Source organism: Heteronotia binoei, chromosome 11 (genome assembly GCF_032191835.1).
Source record: "Heteronotia binoei isolate CCM8104 ecotype False Entrance Well chromosome 11, APGP_CSIRO_Hbin_v1, whole genome shotgun sequence".
In the NCBI taxonomy this organism is placed as follows: domain Eukaryota; kingdom Metazoa; phylum Chordata; class Lepidosauria; order Squamata; family Gekkonidae; genus Heteronotia; species Heteronotia binoei.
This window is the reverse complement of record NC_083233.1, coordinates 47,038,433-47,051,825: the sequence shown is the minus strand read 5'-3', so window position 1 is coordinate 47,051,825 and position 13,393 is coordinate 47,038,433. Positions and strand designations below refer to the sequence as shown.

General features: G+C 50.8%; 1 protein-coding gene across 3 annotated transcripts in view; it reads right to left on the bottom strand.

Moving 5' to 3' along the window:
* NLGN3 (neuroligin 3) overlaps positions 1-9,864 on the bottom strand; it is a 45,575-nt gene extending 35,711 nt beyond the window's left edge. For all 3 annotated transcript variants that reach the window (XM_060248986.1, XM_060248987.1, XM_060248988.1), the window contains exon 1: positions 9,805-9,864. The gene's annotated coding sequence lies outside the window, so the exon portion shown is untranslated. The remainder of the gene's footprint in view (positions 1-9,804) is intronic.
* Positions 9,865-13,393: the final 3,529 nt, after the last annotated feature.

Sequence of the window (13,393 nt, the reverse complement as noted above, 5' to 3'; positions counted from 1 at the left end):
ATTAAGAGGCAGAGCAGCTCAGGGCTCTGGCCCTGTACTGCAGACAAGCCTATTGCACAGACTGTGGAGAGCACATTGCTGAAAAGTAGGTAAGAACCCACCATTCCCTCAGAGGCACTGGGAGCACAACCATCTACCGTGCCAGCATCTATCAATGGGTAAAAAAAATCAATTTCTCAGAGAAAATGTACTCCTCTTTCCTCCACTGAGCCATGCGTGCAACATCATACAAGAAATAAACAATTTGCAAGAAGCAACTGCAGCAGTACCTCTAGCACCCCCCCTTCTAGACAAAATTTTATCTGTGAATATCTAAGCAACATAAAGTTCTTCTTGAGGCATCATGAGACAGCCAGTAGCAGGGGTCTAAAAATAAGCACAACCACCTGGAATTCTCAGCTTTTAAACAGAGAAGCAGGTTTCTAGCTCTCAGGGTCTTAAGAGTAAAGTGTCTCACAATACAACAGCCTTGGAAGGTTTTACCATCCTAAGGCAGGATTCTATAGGCAGAGTTTCCTTCCCCACTGCCCCCATTCCACCCCAGCATTAATCCACAGAGTCCAGACTGCAAGTGGTAGAAGGAGAACACAGGCACAAGCAAAGAGCCCAAAGGGCTATACAGACAGAGTTGACTCAAATGAGTGAGCGCATGACACAATCTCCCATAAGAGAATGCAATGAAAAGTTCAGAACTGCTCAGCTAAGTCACCAGAAAGGCGAAAGGAATTGTTAAACCTTGAGTGCACCACAAAACACATCTACCAAGTCTAGCCAAGAGGAAATTTTATTAGGAAAACCCCCCAGCAGCCAAGGATATGATTCATGCTGGACCTGCTTCAAGATACTTTCAATCCAGCTTGCATTCATCTGCACCTAGGATGGATATCGTCACAGATTTGGAGTGAGCCCTGCATGCATCACTGCTGGAGTCATGTCAGAAAACCAGAGCCATATTGTCCCCAGTTAAAGAAAAAACAACAAAACCACTCCCACATTGCCTTTATGGCTGTAAGTAGCAATCCATGCAGTCCATTCTCAATTCCTATGGAGACTACAGACAAATTCTCATGAACGACAGGTGAGATGCTTAACCAGTGGTCTGAGTTTCATCATCTCAGACTTCAGATGGATGCTCCCATGAATGTATGATCCTTCATTCATGTAATCCCTCTCTCCAAAGACTGGAAAGTAGGATGTCAAAGAGGGCTCCAATCTGGTCTTCTCCCTGACACTCTACTTTTCTATCTGGGAGGGGTCTGACAAAGAGCAGTCATGTGTACCCTGCCCACTAGCAATCTGAACAGCCAGAGCCCAGATGCAGACTTGCTCAACTGCTGCCTTCAAGAACATACTGGGCTTTAGACGAAAAGCTCAGGAGCTGTTGTGCTAAGGTTGGCTTCCCTGCATAGTGAACAGGTGGTAGCTGTCCTTTCAGCACCACACCATCTTGTCTGCCCCAGAAAACACAAAGGAAGCTCTGTATAGGAGTCCCTGTATAGGAGAAGAGGTTGCGTAGCAGTGGTGTGTGTTTCTTTAACCACTGTCACCCTAACCCATATTTGTAGTAAGAGAATAAGTATTTCTGTGGCTGGCATGAATCATGCAAATCAGACATCTTTGAATGTATTTGCATTGTGTAATTTATTCTGTTCCTGCTAAATTTCCGAAATAAGTGAAGAGATGCAACAGATTACTAAAGCTGGTGCAATCTAGAAAGATTGGAGAAAAGGCTTCCATCTGGCAGCACTGCATACTATCTTGCACATTCCTTCTTGCTAATGAACCTGGATCAACCCATTGAGCAGGAGGGAGAACCTTGCAGGGTTCCCAAAATAAAACACAAAGGATCATGAAGAACACCAACTGTGATTTCTAAAGCTCTTACCAGTAGAGGAGAATGGAAACACCATAGAGACCCATAATGATGTGGGGAGAAACTGCAAAGAACCATTGTCAGACTCCAGAACTCTGAGGCTCAAATCCAGTGCCTTCACTTTCCAAAACCTGGGAGGAGGCAATTGTTCAACCACCCTCATGTATGACCCAATCACGTTACTGCATCCCATGGACAAGAGGTATGTACTTGTTAAGGTCTGGGCTCGACAGACAAGGAATCAGGAATGAGAACTTCTGGTCAATCAAGGTACTCAAAGGAACCTTCCCAGAGGCTTCCTGCAGAAGCTACTCCTCCTGTGTGACATAAGGCTCCCTGGGGGTTGTTCAGCCAGCTGGCAGGCAGGCAGGCAAATGGCATTGTGCATGCAGCCAGCAACCTGCTCAGATTTCATGTAAGAGTCTCAGCATGAGTCCTGTTCCTCACCAGCCACAGGTTGTCTACAAATTGAATTTCACACTTGTGTGACCTTGAACCAAACACAAGTGGGCCAAGGGAGCTAACATTGCAGCTTCCCAAGAAGAACCTGTCGGCATGCTTGCTCCCTACCACCTGTGCTCTCCCCTTTTGCACACCTACCAACTGCATGCGGTTCAAGACCACAAGCATGTTTTGGCCTCAGCTGACCTGCCAAGGTGGCATCAATGCTTGAGCAGAGGTTTTCCGGACTGCTTTCTTGTTCATATTCAAGGCAGGGGACAGAATCATCTCAGATGAGAGCTAACAACTTCACCTCTCTTGATCTTTAGATTCACCCATCTTCTCATCTCAGTTTACACAGCAAGGATTGCTCCCAAGCTGCTTCCTCTCCCTTCCTCGCCCCTTGATCAAACCTGAAAGAGCCAGTATTGACCCATCTCCAAGCTTTACAGTGGGAAAGGTTGCAGGGCAACCTCTTTCTGCAAAGGTTGTCTTACAGAAAGTGAGGATCTCTGGAAGTACAAAGGACTCCACCCTTGCCTGCCTTCCTGTTGTGATGCTAGGCTCCAGCCCAGAGATCCAACAGAATGGGGAGTAAGAAGTAACCACTCTTTCCGATCATGGCCCAAGGGGTATCCAGCAAACAGAACAATGAGAGCCAGGCAATGTGGACAAAGTCCAAAATGACCACCGTCAAAGTAAAAGCAAGACTAAGCTGGCACATTGTATAGCCTTGTCAGGCCAAGAGACACATAGGCTGCCAGGGTGGGCAAAGTCACCTTGGGATCTGTGAGGATGTCGTTGTCTTGAGAACCTTTCATTTTGCATCCTTGAGAGCCTTACCCAAAGCACAGATCTGTAAGTTCATGGCTTTTGCCATTCTGGCTCCTGGAACACAGAAGGCCTTTTAGCTCACCCTCTCTCTGAACTGCTGCAGGCTCTGTGTTGCAAATGCAGCTTCCAATGGACATGGGAACCCTACAGTACTTGCTACCTTTTATGCACAATGAGGGATGAGGCAGGGAGTGCGCATGCCCAAATATTACTGGCAAAAATAACAGGCAAACTGGCACTTAGACTCAGTGAAGGCTCACTTTTCCAGTGCCTCTACCAGCCTTTTCTCATGCCTTGATGATGCCAAGCCTGCTTGTTCTTCTGAACTACGGCAATTATCTCTGACATCTGGACAGCTGCCAGCCTCAGGCCCCCACTCAGGTGAGGTTTTGCTTGTTTGTTTTAAACAAGAGAAGAGCCTTCACTCCAGTGGAATCACCATCACCAACATGGAACTAAGTCCAGGCAAAGTCTCCTTTCCATATCAACAATGGTTGCTTCTTTTCCTTTTCCATCCCTCTTGCAAGAGTCTGCTACGAGCACCAACATCCAGATAATTTGTTGTTACAGCATTCCAGCTGCATGTAGGACTCGACCACACATGTGAATGAAGGGAATGCAGGAAAATAAGCAAATGATTACTATCTGTGAATATGCTCTATGTTCACAGTCTTCACATATGCAGGGACATAGGGAAGAGTTCACACATTGCATGTTCATGTCTCAATGGCGGCAACAACCAAGTGATGATTTGCACTTGCAAATGGGCTATCACACCCCAAACATCAAATATAAAGTTTCCATGTCAAGCACCAGGACTTGTGATCTGCAGAGAATGAGACACCACACAGACATTCCAAGTGACAAAGTCCTCCGACTGAGGAGCCAAGCTAAAGTAAGTGGCTTTATATGACTAGATGGGTTCCTGTTAGCCCCCCTAACTTACCTGACCACTGCTGAGTTGGTAGCTGAGCTTCAAAGGACCAATTTAATACTGTAATCCCTCTTTTGTTTAGTAGTACCACCTTCAGTAGTACCACTGTGATGGTGCTAAAGAGCAACAGTGAACAAGCCAGCAGGAACCTTCTCTGGTACATTTCCAGAGAGTGACACACTGAGTCCCTGCTGCACAGATTCATAGTCCAGGTCCAGCACCGACCAGCACAGTCGATTGAGAGCCAACAAGGAGAAGTACATGTATGTGTAGACTAGCCCTGAGCTATCATCAAGTTACCAGCTTACCTATATAGCAAAGTCTCTGGCCCTGGCAGCATTCTAAATGAAACCTGGCACAGAATTCACAAGCCTCTCAAATTTAATCCCACCCCCACAGCCCAAATAACTTGTTTTTGGCATTGCACTTAAAAGCATTTGCCCAAAGGTCCCCATATTCAAAGTGTGGGCATTGCATGCCATACAGGACCCCCTTCACCTCCCTGATGGCTTCCAGTCATATTTTACATATCATGCTGCAGTGCTGTTCCACAGTCCGTGTCTCTCCTTCAGCCTCCACATCACTTAAACTCTGCCAGAATCCTAGTAGCGGGGCAGACATGCTAACAAGCTGGTTTATATAAAGCACACAGGTAAACAGATTTTGCATGCATGCATGCATAAATGTGTATGCCCCAGAGAGGTCAGTGACTATATCATACAGCACATGAATGTATCTAGCTGGTTCTTCATATAAGGCCTAGTTTATTTGTTATGTCCAATGTATCCAGATGGGTTTTAAATCACTTCTACTTATCATCTATTCAGCACATCTTCATGTTCAAATATTTCTTTAATCCCCACAACATTCCTACAGAGTAGGCCAGTATTATTATTGCAGCTAGGAAACTGAGGCAGAGGGACAGAGAGAGAGAAAGTAGCTTGGCTAAGAATATATAGTGAGTTTGTGCTGAAGAGAGATTTCAATCAGAGACTACCAACATGCTCACCACGGAGGCTCTTCATGCCATAGGACCATTCCCGTGGAGTGCCATTCATGTGCCCATAGTTAGGGCAACTTTCCATAGAAGCATGTATTTTGGAGGGCACGCCCTGGCTGCTGCACACAGCTGCTGTGACGTGGAGCAAATTTAAAGGTGCCTCTGCATGGCGCCTTGCAACACATCAACCAGTCCTTCCCCTTCGGAGGCAAAGAGATAAGCTAAACTCTCAGGCTGAATGCTCCACAGCCATGAAGACTGTATGGAGGGAAGCTTTGCCTCTCTGGAGAGCAAGCCTGAGGGAAGAACAGTAATGCTCACTGTATCCAGCCCTCAGATATTTGAACAGGCATCAACAGCCCTTCCTGGCACATACCAGTTCAGACTGCAAACAGGCTAGAATAGAAGCTAGCAATCAGTGTGCATGACTGGTTCCTGCTACAGACTTCAGACACTCCCATACACATGGTTGCTCCAGACTCAGACTCATTTCTTCCCACAATGTCACCATCCCATGGGGAAGCAAAGACACCAAGCCCCAACAAGAGACACATCAGACACTATGAGCTCTCACTTCCGCCCTTGTTGCTCACACTGTGGCCAGTGGAGAAGGCAATAAGGGAAAGATGGAGGCCAGGCAAGCCTGTTGGAAAGGTTCAGTGGACACACTTGGTTGCCTCATGAGAGCTTATGGCACCAGCATGCCTGTGCCATTGGGCAACACAAGGTCTTTTGCTTTGATTCTCCAGAGAAGCCTGTTTTCCTGACAACACAATGGGAAGCACAGCCAAAACTACAGCTGGCATGGGACACCAAAAGATACTCCATTCACAGAGAAAGTTTGGATCAGCATCAAAGAGGCACCACTTGGCTACTGAAACTTAATGGCAGTTCTAGAACACGGCAAGCAGTAAGGAGGACTGGAATATGTCTGAGCAGGTACAGAGTCCCTTGCCTTCATCTCTGGGAATATACTGCCAATGCCTAATGTCTGTGGGGGAGGAGGACAGAAGGGATTCCAGGCAACAGGAGACCTTTCAAATAAAAGTCTGACTAAATGAGATGCTAGGAGATCAGTGGCTGAATCCTCCTGGGGATCTTGAAATGCTAATATAGACCTCAGAGGGACATGATTTGGATCAATGCCATGCAAGGCGGGGAAAAGGGGACAACTTCCCTTTGCTTTGCTGATTGAAAGTGGCCTTTTACTATAATTACTCAATAAAAAAGAAAAAAGACAGGTTGTCTGTCTTTTTCCTCCTTAAGACTAATTACAGCCCTGGGGAAGGGGTTCAGTAAAATTGTGTGGGGAGGGGGGGGAAGAAGTCCATTTTGCTCTCCACATTGCCTCATTCTAAATGAGGCTCTGTGTGGCTGACGCTGGCCTGTTAAAAACCTTGGGAGGAACCCATCTAGTATGACAGTAAAGACTGCAAAGTTACTAGATCATAAAAATGTGTTGGGCTTTTTTTGAGCAGGAACACACAGGAATGCAGTTCTAGCTGGCTTGACATCAGGGAGTGTGGCCTAATATGCAAATGAGTTCCTGCTGGGCTTTTTCTAAAAAAAAAGCCCTGTGTGAAACCATGGTGAAGTCAGGGGTGTGGCCTAATATGCAAATGAGTTCCTGGTTGGCTGGTTTGCTTACATTCCCTGTTTCAGCCTTGTTAACAGGGTAAAAGAAAGAACACAAACATAAGCAATCCTTTTCCATTTACAAGTGTTTTACCCCCTGGTCTTCTGGAGCTTATTCACGCTCACCACTGGTAACAAGTCAGTGGAGATGCCCAACTGCAGAGCATAGCTTTCACTCAGGATGGACTGAGCCCTCTTTTACTCCAAATGGATCACTGACTGGCAGGGCTTGAATACAGGACATGGGAGATGTCACTGGCATAATTAGTGGAGGTTTGGACACTTCTCCCTCCTCCCAAATGCTCAGCTTCAACTGCCTCCCAGCCAAACATATATCTGAAACTGTATATGACTTCCTGCCACCAACCAGTTGCCTCCTGGTTCTTGCTTGTTTGGACTGCTTGCTTCCATGAATTATCTTTGTGGTCTATACCACAAAACTCACTCTTGTGCCCACTCAAGGGTACTGCCCCAACCTTACACTAAAATGTTTCTTAATGAGTTATTCAAGTTCCTGGGAAATGTCAACAGCCCAGCCAAGTTAGGTGGAAAACCACAATTGGTCACAGATACCCAATTCCTGATGCTCCTGGGATAACAGGCTTCAAATGTGAAGGTAAGTGTGGCCCTTCTCCATTGTCTGTACAATTCTGCACTCCACGAGGGGCTGCAGTTGAGAAAATTCTCAAGGGGAAGAAGACACCCAGTCCTTACTTCATCCCAGAATCTGCAAGTGGCAGTAGGTGTTCCTTCTCTTTTCTACTTCATCCACTTATAGGGAACAAATGGGAAAGAAGTGTTTGAACATGAATGCATGAAGCTACTTTATACTGTCAGAACATTCTGCTATAATTAAGATCAGCACTGCCTGCTCTGAATGGCAACAGCTCTACAGGTTGAGATCCTTTGCATCACCTGCTGCTAAGCAGAGTTTCCACCACTGAGCCAAGGGCCACTCACTGTAACTAGAAAGTTTCAGAGAGTAGCCATGTTGGTTTGCAGTAGAAGAGCTGGTTTAGAGTCTAGTAGCACAACCTTAGAGACTCAATAAAATTTCAGGCGTGTCAGGCTTTGAGAGTTAAAGGTCCCTTCTTCAGCTCTGATATCTGATAACAAGAGCTTTGACTCTTGAAACCTTATACCCCAAAAAAGTTTTGTCTGTGTTAGTCTCTGAGGCGCTGCTGAATTCAAATCTGTCTCTCCCTGTAAACTGGAAACTCTCCAAAAAGGAAACTCAGAATAAGAAGCTGGCCCAGAGAGAGCAAAATAGCGTGACCCAACCTAGGCTCACCCAGGGAGATGCTACAAAGAGCATTCAGGGCTCCAAAGTGAAGGCAGAGCCAAGCCTTCCTTTGCAGATGGGCCCACCTGGGCCAGAAGCCAGCAGCTAGGGTGGGCACTGACAGCAAGACTAACACCATCTTCTTTTCTTGATTACGAGGAATACTTATGGGTGCTTTCACACAGCGGTGGTTTGCAAGTGGATTCTGCTATTCTTTCACAGTGAAAATCCAGTTGCAAAGCACATTATGTGTGAATGTGTATGTGTGAATGCACCCGATGTGTCTGCTTAGGCAAGTGAATTCCATGCAAGCTACTTTCAGAAAAAAGGGCAAAATAAATGTATGCTTAGCAAATGCACTTCCCAGAGACAAGTAGTTCTTATGGTGTCCTTGCTTCTAGAGATCCTTCAAGCTGAAGAAGCATTTTTCATCCTAAATAAAAGTGGAGAATCAAGAGCAAGTTACTAGCCCTTTAGCAGGAGTGAGGCAACAAGCTCAGCATGTGCCCAGTTTGAGAGACAGAGCACATGACCAGGCAAAACAGGCCATGCAAAAGAGCTACTAGCAGAGCTAGCCTTGGCCTTCCCTCGGTCTCTTAGGGGACAACAGAGCAATCCTCTCCACAGGCTCGACCAGATCAAACACCCAAGTGACCCGCCGCAGCCAGGAACTGCCAGGCACATGGCCAGTCTGAGGAGTTGCGGCTCCCCCAATTCGAGCGGGAATGTCAGGTCACCGTGGGAACAGCCCTGAAGCTGCTGCACAGCCCTTCTATGAAACCAGTCCTCGGAGGGCAGGGATCAAGGACCTGCCCTTCTGCTAGGGGTGCGCACGATGCCCAGTTCTTCTCCTACTCCCAGCTCCAGCCCTGCCCTTGATTCAGTCGCCAGCCGCACAGCAGCCCCCCGCCTCCGGCCCCTCTCCAAGGCACAAGCCTCAGCGCCCCGCATGCCGAGAGGCCCGCTCGCCAGTCCCGCCAGCCCCCACCTGCTGCGGCCATCCCCACCACTGGCCGCCTCCTTGGGGCAAGGGCAACCGGGCCCTCCCAGGCTGGCCTCCACGCGGCCCGCTTCGGCTTCCCCCAGCAACTCCCGGAAAGGCCCGTCGGGCTCCCTCCGAGGAGCTTCCCGCCGGCTGCGGCCGCCTGGCCCCGGGCACAAGAGGAAGCCCCCCTGCAGCTGGCGCGACGCGAGGAAAGCAGCGCCCCCCCCCCGCCCCCCGCCCCGGCGGCAGGCCTGGCCCGCACGGCGCCCCAGCCCATGCCCGCTGTCGGGGCTCGCCAAGGAGAAGCGGGGGGCGGAGGCAGCCAGCCAGGGAGGAGGGGCGCGCCGGGAAGAGGCCCGCCCCACACCCGCCCCCCCCTGCGCGCCGCCGGCGAGAGCCCCCCCCGCCCCCCCCAGCCCCCCCGCCTTCCCCCGCTCCGGCTGCCGGGAACGCGCCCCCCACCCCAGGCAGGCAGGGAGGGAGGAGGCGTGCGCGCGCCTGGCCGGGAAAAGACCCCCCCTTCCCCCCCCCGCACCTCAGCCTCCTTGTGGGGCCTTTTTTGAAAAAAGGGGGGGGCCTCTCCGTGCAATCCTCCTCCGCACCGTCTCCATGGCAACGCCACCGAGAGCGGCGGCAGCCCCCCCGCCTCCTCCGCCCCCGCCCGCCCGCCCAGCAGCCAGACAGCGGGCACCGGGGGGGGGGGGAGCCGCCTGCTGCAGCCCGAGGGAGGGGCTGCCTGACACCGGGGGGGGGCTCGCGGGAGGGGGTCGCCTCTGCCGCTCCGGCCGCGCGCGCCAGCCCCCCCCCCCCCAGCACTCACCCGGCCACAAGGCGCTGCTGCTGCTGCTGCTGCTGCCGGGGCGACGGCGGAGGAGGAGGCGTGGGCGGCAGCCGGGTGGCAGCCATGCCGGGCACCAGCCAGACCCGGGGTGCGCGGGGGGGGGGGGAGGCGAGCGAGATCCTGCAGCCGTCAGAGCCGCCCCGCCGAGCCCCGCCGGAGGCCCCGCCCCGCGCGCAGCCCCGCCTGCTCTGGGCCGCCACCAGGGCCGCGCCGCGCGCTTCTCCGCCTGCCCGGACCCGCGATCGCGCGCCGCGCCCCCGCGCCCAGCAGCAGCGCCCCAAGCCCTTCGCCGCCTCCGCCCCGCTGCCCCCCCTGGGAGAGCCCGCCGGGCCGCCCCCTCAGCTCACCTGTGTGGCTGAGCCATTGGCAGGGGGACCTCCGTGGAGCAGGAAAGCTGCCCTCCTCCCTCCCGCTTCTTCCTCCACTGAGCCCCCCCCCTCAGCCCTGGCCTCCATGCCACCCCCTCCACCCCCCCCCCCCTTCATCCCACTGGGCTGAAGAGCAGCAGCTAGGGAGCAGTGGCGGGGCTGGCGCACTCAGGAGGACCCCTGGCTGTGCCCCTCCTCTGCCAGGAAGCTGCCTTGCCACAGCTTGCCCCTCTGGGAAGGGCTCCCTCAGGGCTCACCTTTGCTTCATGCTGTCCCAGAGAGAAGCATCTCAGCAACTGAGAGGTGCCTACCAGTTGCCCCAAAACTGCGGAAACCAAAACTCTAGCTGACCAAATGCCAGCGCTTGTTCAGGGTGAGCTTTAGGTCACGCATCCCCAAGCGAGTCTCCAAGCCCTCCCTCCATTCCTGACCACATGCCTAGCAGTGCTAGGAGAAGTAGGGAGAGAGGCACTCCCAGCCAACTCCCAGACAAATGTCCCATTTGCCAAGCACATCCCCACATGGTATTGCAAAGCTTGTGGCATTTACAGTTGCTGTCTGAGCTAGCCAGCCAAGGTGCAGTCAGACATCCCCACTAACTACAGTTGGGGGACTAAAGATCTGGGAGCTACACAGCCCCTGAGACCCCCTACTGGGGGTGCCTTGGGATGAAAGATGGAGCTTCCTTCCCACTTGCCACTAGTGAGAAATGGCAAATGTAGCACTTTCACCCTCTGGTGGCTGGAAAATGGGTAGTCGGTTGCAGGCAGAGGGATGCATCTCTTCTAATGCCCTAAGTTACATTCCTAGCCACTTACTCAGCCTCTTCACTGTTTTGTTATTGACTCCAAACAAAAATGGGGACTTGCCTGTAGCAAGGGAAAGATCCAGAGACCTCCTGAATCCCACTGCCTTGTTCCAGAAACACACCAGTACTGACCCCAGGCAGGCCACCTTAGCCAAGCGGCAGGAAGAGCAACGAGGACTCTGTCATTCCATGAAAATGATTTATGAGGCAGAGGGGTGCGTGTTAATACTCTAAATCACTGTGACCAGGATGAAATTCAGGCACAAACAATCTTGCTGGGTAGGTGATGTCACCCCCTTTCCAGATAGTAGGATCAAGATTGCATTTAGGAGAAAACCAGGGTTTTAAAACCAAATGTTTAGAACAGCCAGAACAATGGATGTTCACATCCGGAGACAGCACAAAAGCAATTTCCAAATCCACAAAACACCCCTCGGTTGCTAGAAAGAATATGGGAGGGGTTTTTTGTCAGGACAGAAAGGGACTGTGCTCAGCACCCAAAAGGAAGGTGCAGGATGTGATGTGCAGGAAGGGTCACTTGGCTCAAAGTGTGGCAGATCCTAACTGCTTACAGTTGCAATTTCAGGTCAGCAAGAAGGATGTGTCGATGTCAAGATAATGAACATGGCCTAAAGTCGCTAACCCAAGAAGACTTGCTCCACCAGCGTAAGCATCTAGCTGTTGTTTCTGGTAACAACCAATTAACCTTCTCTTGTCCATTTCCTGCTCTGTGGATTGAATTTATCTGGACTTCATGTGAAGCTGTGTTCTGTGATCCACAGTTGAAAAGTGCAGGTTTCTGCCAGCAGCTGCGTTAGAAGTAATTGACTCTCTGGAGCAAAAGGTTTGCAGTCTTTTGTCCTGATGAGCCTTCCTAAGTCTGAGAAATGCCTGCCCAGCCTTGAAGAATCCAAAACTAAAATAAAGAATAAGCAGACTTCTTCATTCTCTCCCCTTCTCCATCTTACCTTAGGTCTGAAGGCAGCCGGAAAGAGAGAGAGCTAGACTGTATATGGATCCAAAGCTGTTTTCTCAGCTCTCAAAGGAGCGAAGCCAAACAAAAAGAGTGACTGGCCCAAGATCATCCAGCGAACTTTCCTAGCACCAGAGTGGGGATTCAGTCCTGCGTCTCTCGCACCCTGGTTCAACACTCTAACCACAAAGTTAGCACCTGATGCTTTTCCTGACTAGAGATCCAAGCCATTTTAGGGTAACCTCCAACCCCCAGACAACTTTTAAATCCTAGTGCCATTCTTCTTTGCTCCAGGGTCACCCGCCAGCACAATTTTCTTGCTTTCTGCTCTTTGTTGAATGAGGTATCCCCATCCAGAGTAGCTCTTGTTAGGTTCTCTCTCCTCCAATAGTAATCATAGAGGCTGAGGAATCTTTCCTGGCCACAAATGAACTCTGTTCCCTTGCAAGTTGTATCCAAAGGTAGTAGAAGGTCACAACCTCACATGGAAGCCACCAGGAAGCTGGTCTACATGACAGCATTCCAAATGGGGGCAGCACACACACACTTGTTGGTGGGAACACCATCCCCTAAGCCATATTGCAGCTCTGTGAAAGTGTGAGGTATGTGCTGCCTTGGCATGTATTTGCCAGACATTATTGGGGCAACACTTGTGTGCACCTGCAATGTGGAACTGTGCTATGTGGAAATGCTCCTAGGTAGCGTGCCTGTGGGTGCTATCAGGTTTTTAATGGCCAGAACATTTAATCTCAGATGTCTCAGAAGAAGGTGAGGGTCTAGCAAAGCTTCTCCTGGAGGTCTAGCAGCAGGCTGCTGAAATGCATTCATTTGGTTTGCAGGGCTCAGCACCAACCAGATGACTTCAAGGTCTCTGCTTGTTCCTGCTGGCTTCCTCTTTCCCCAGCACCAAGATGACATTCCTCGGCATTCCAGGTCTCTGCAGAGTCTCCTTCCTTCCCAGTACATGGGGCTGGAAAGGAAAGGCCAGGAAGGCAGTGCTATTCCCTTCCTCCCCGCATAAGCCACGGCTTGCATGGCAGGATGCAGGGGAGCAGAGGACCCTTGATCTTTCTTTCTGACCTGATAGGTTGTACTAGCCTCTGCAATCTACTGAGCCCCTTCTAGTGCTAAATATCACCAAGGCTGCCTTTGCTGTTCTGCCGGCCCGAGCTGGCTGCCCTGGGCAGACCAGGGTCTCACCTCCTTGCACTCTGCAAATAGATTCTGCCTGTGCAGCAGCAGCAGCAGCAGCATTTGCTGCCTCCACCAATCACTGGCCCTGAAGTCAAGCCCCAAGTCCCTTGCAAGGTGTGCTAGCTGGCTATCAATATCATCTCCTCCAAAACTTAGGCCACTCTGCTATAGCAGAGTTCAGGAGGCAAGTGCTCCCTTGGGGACAAAAAGCCATTCTCAGACATC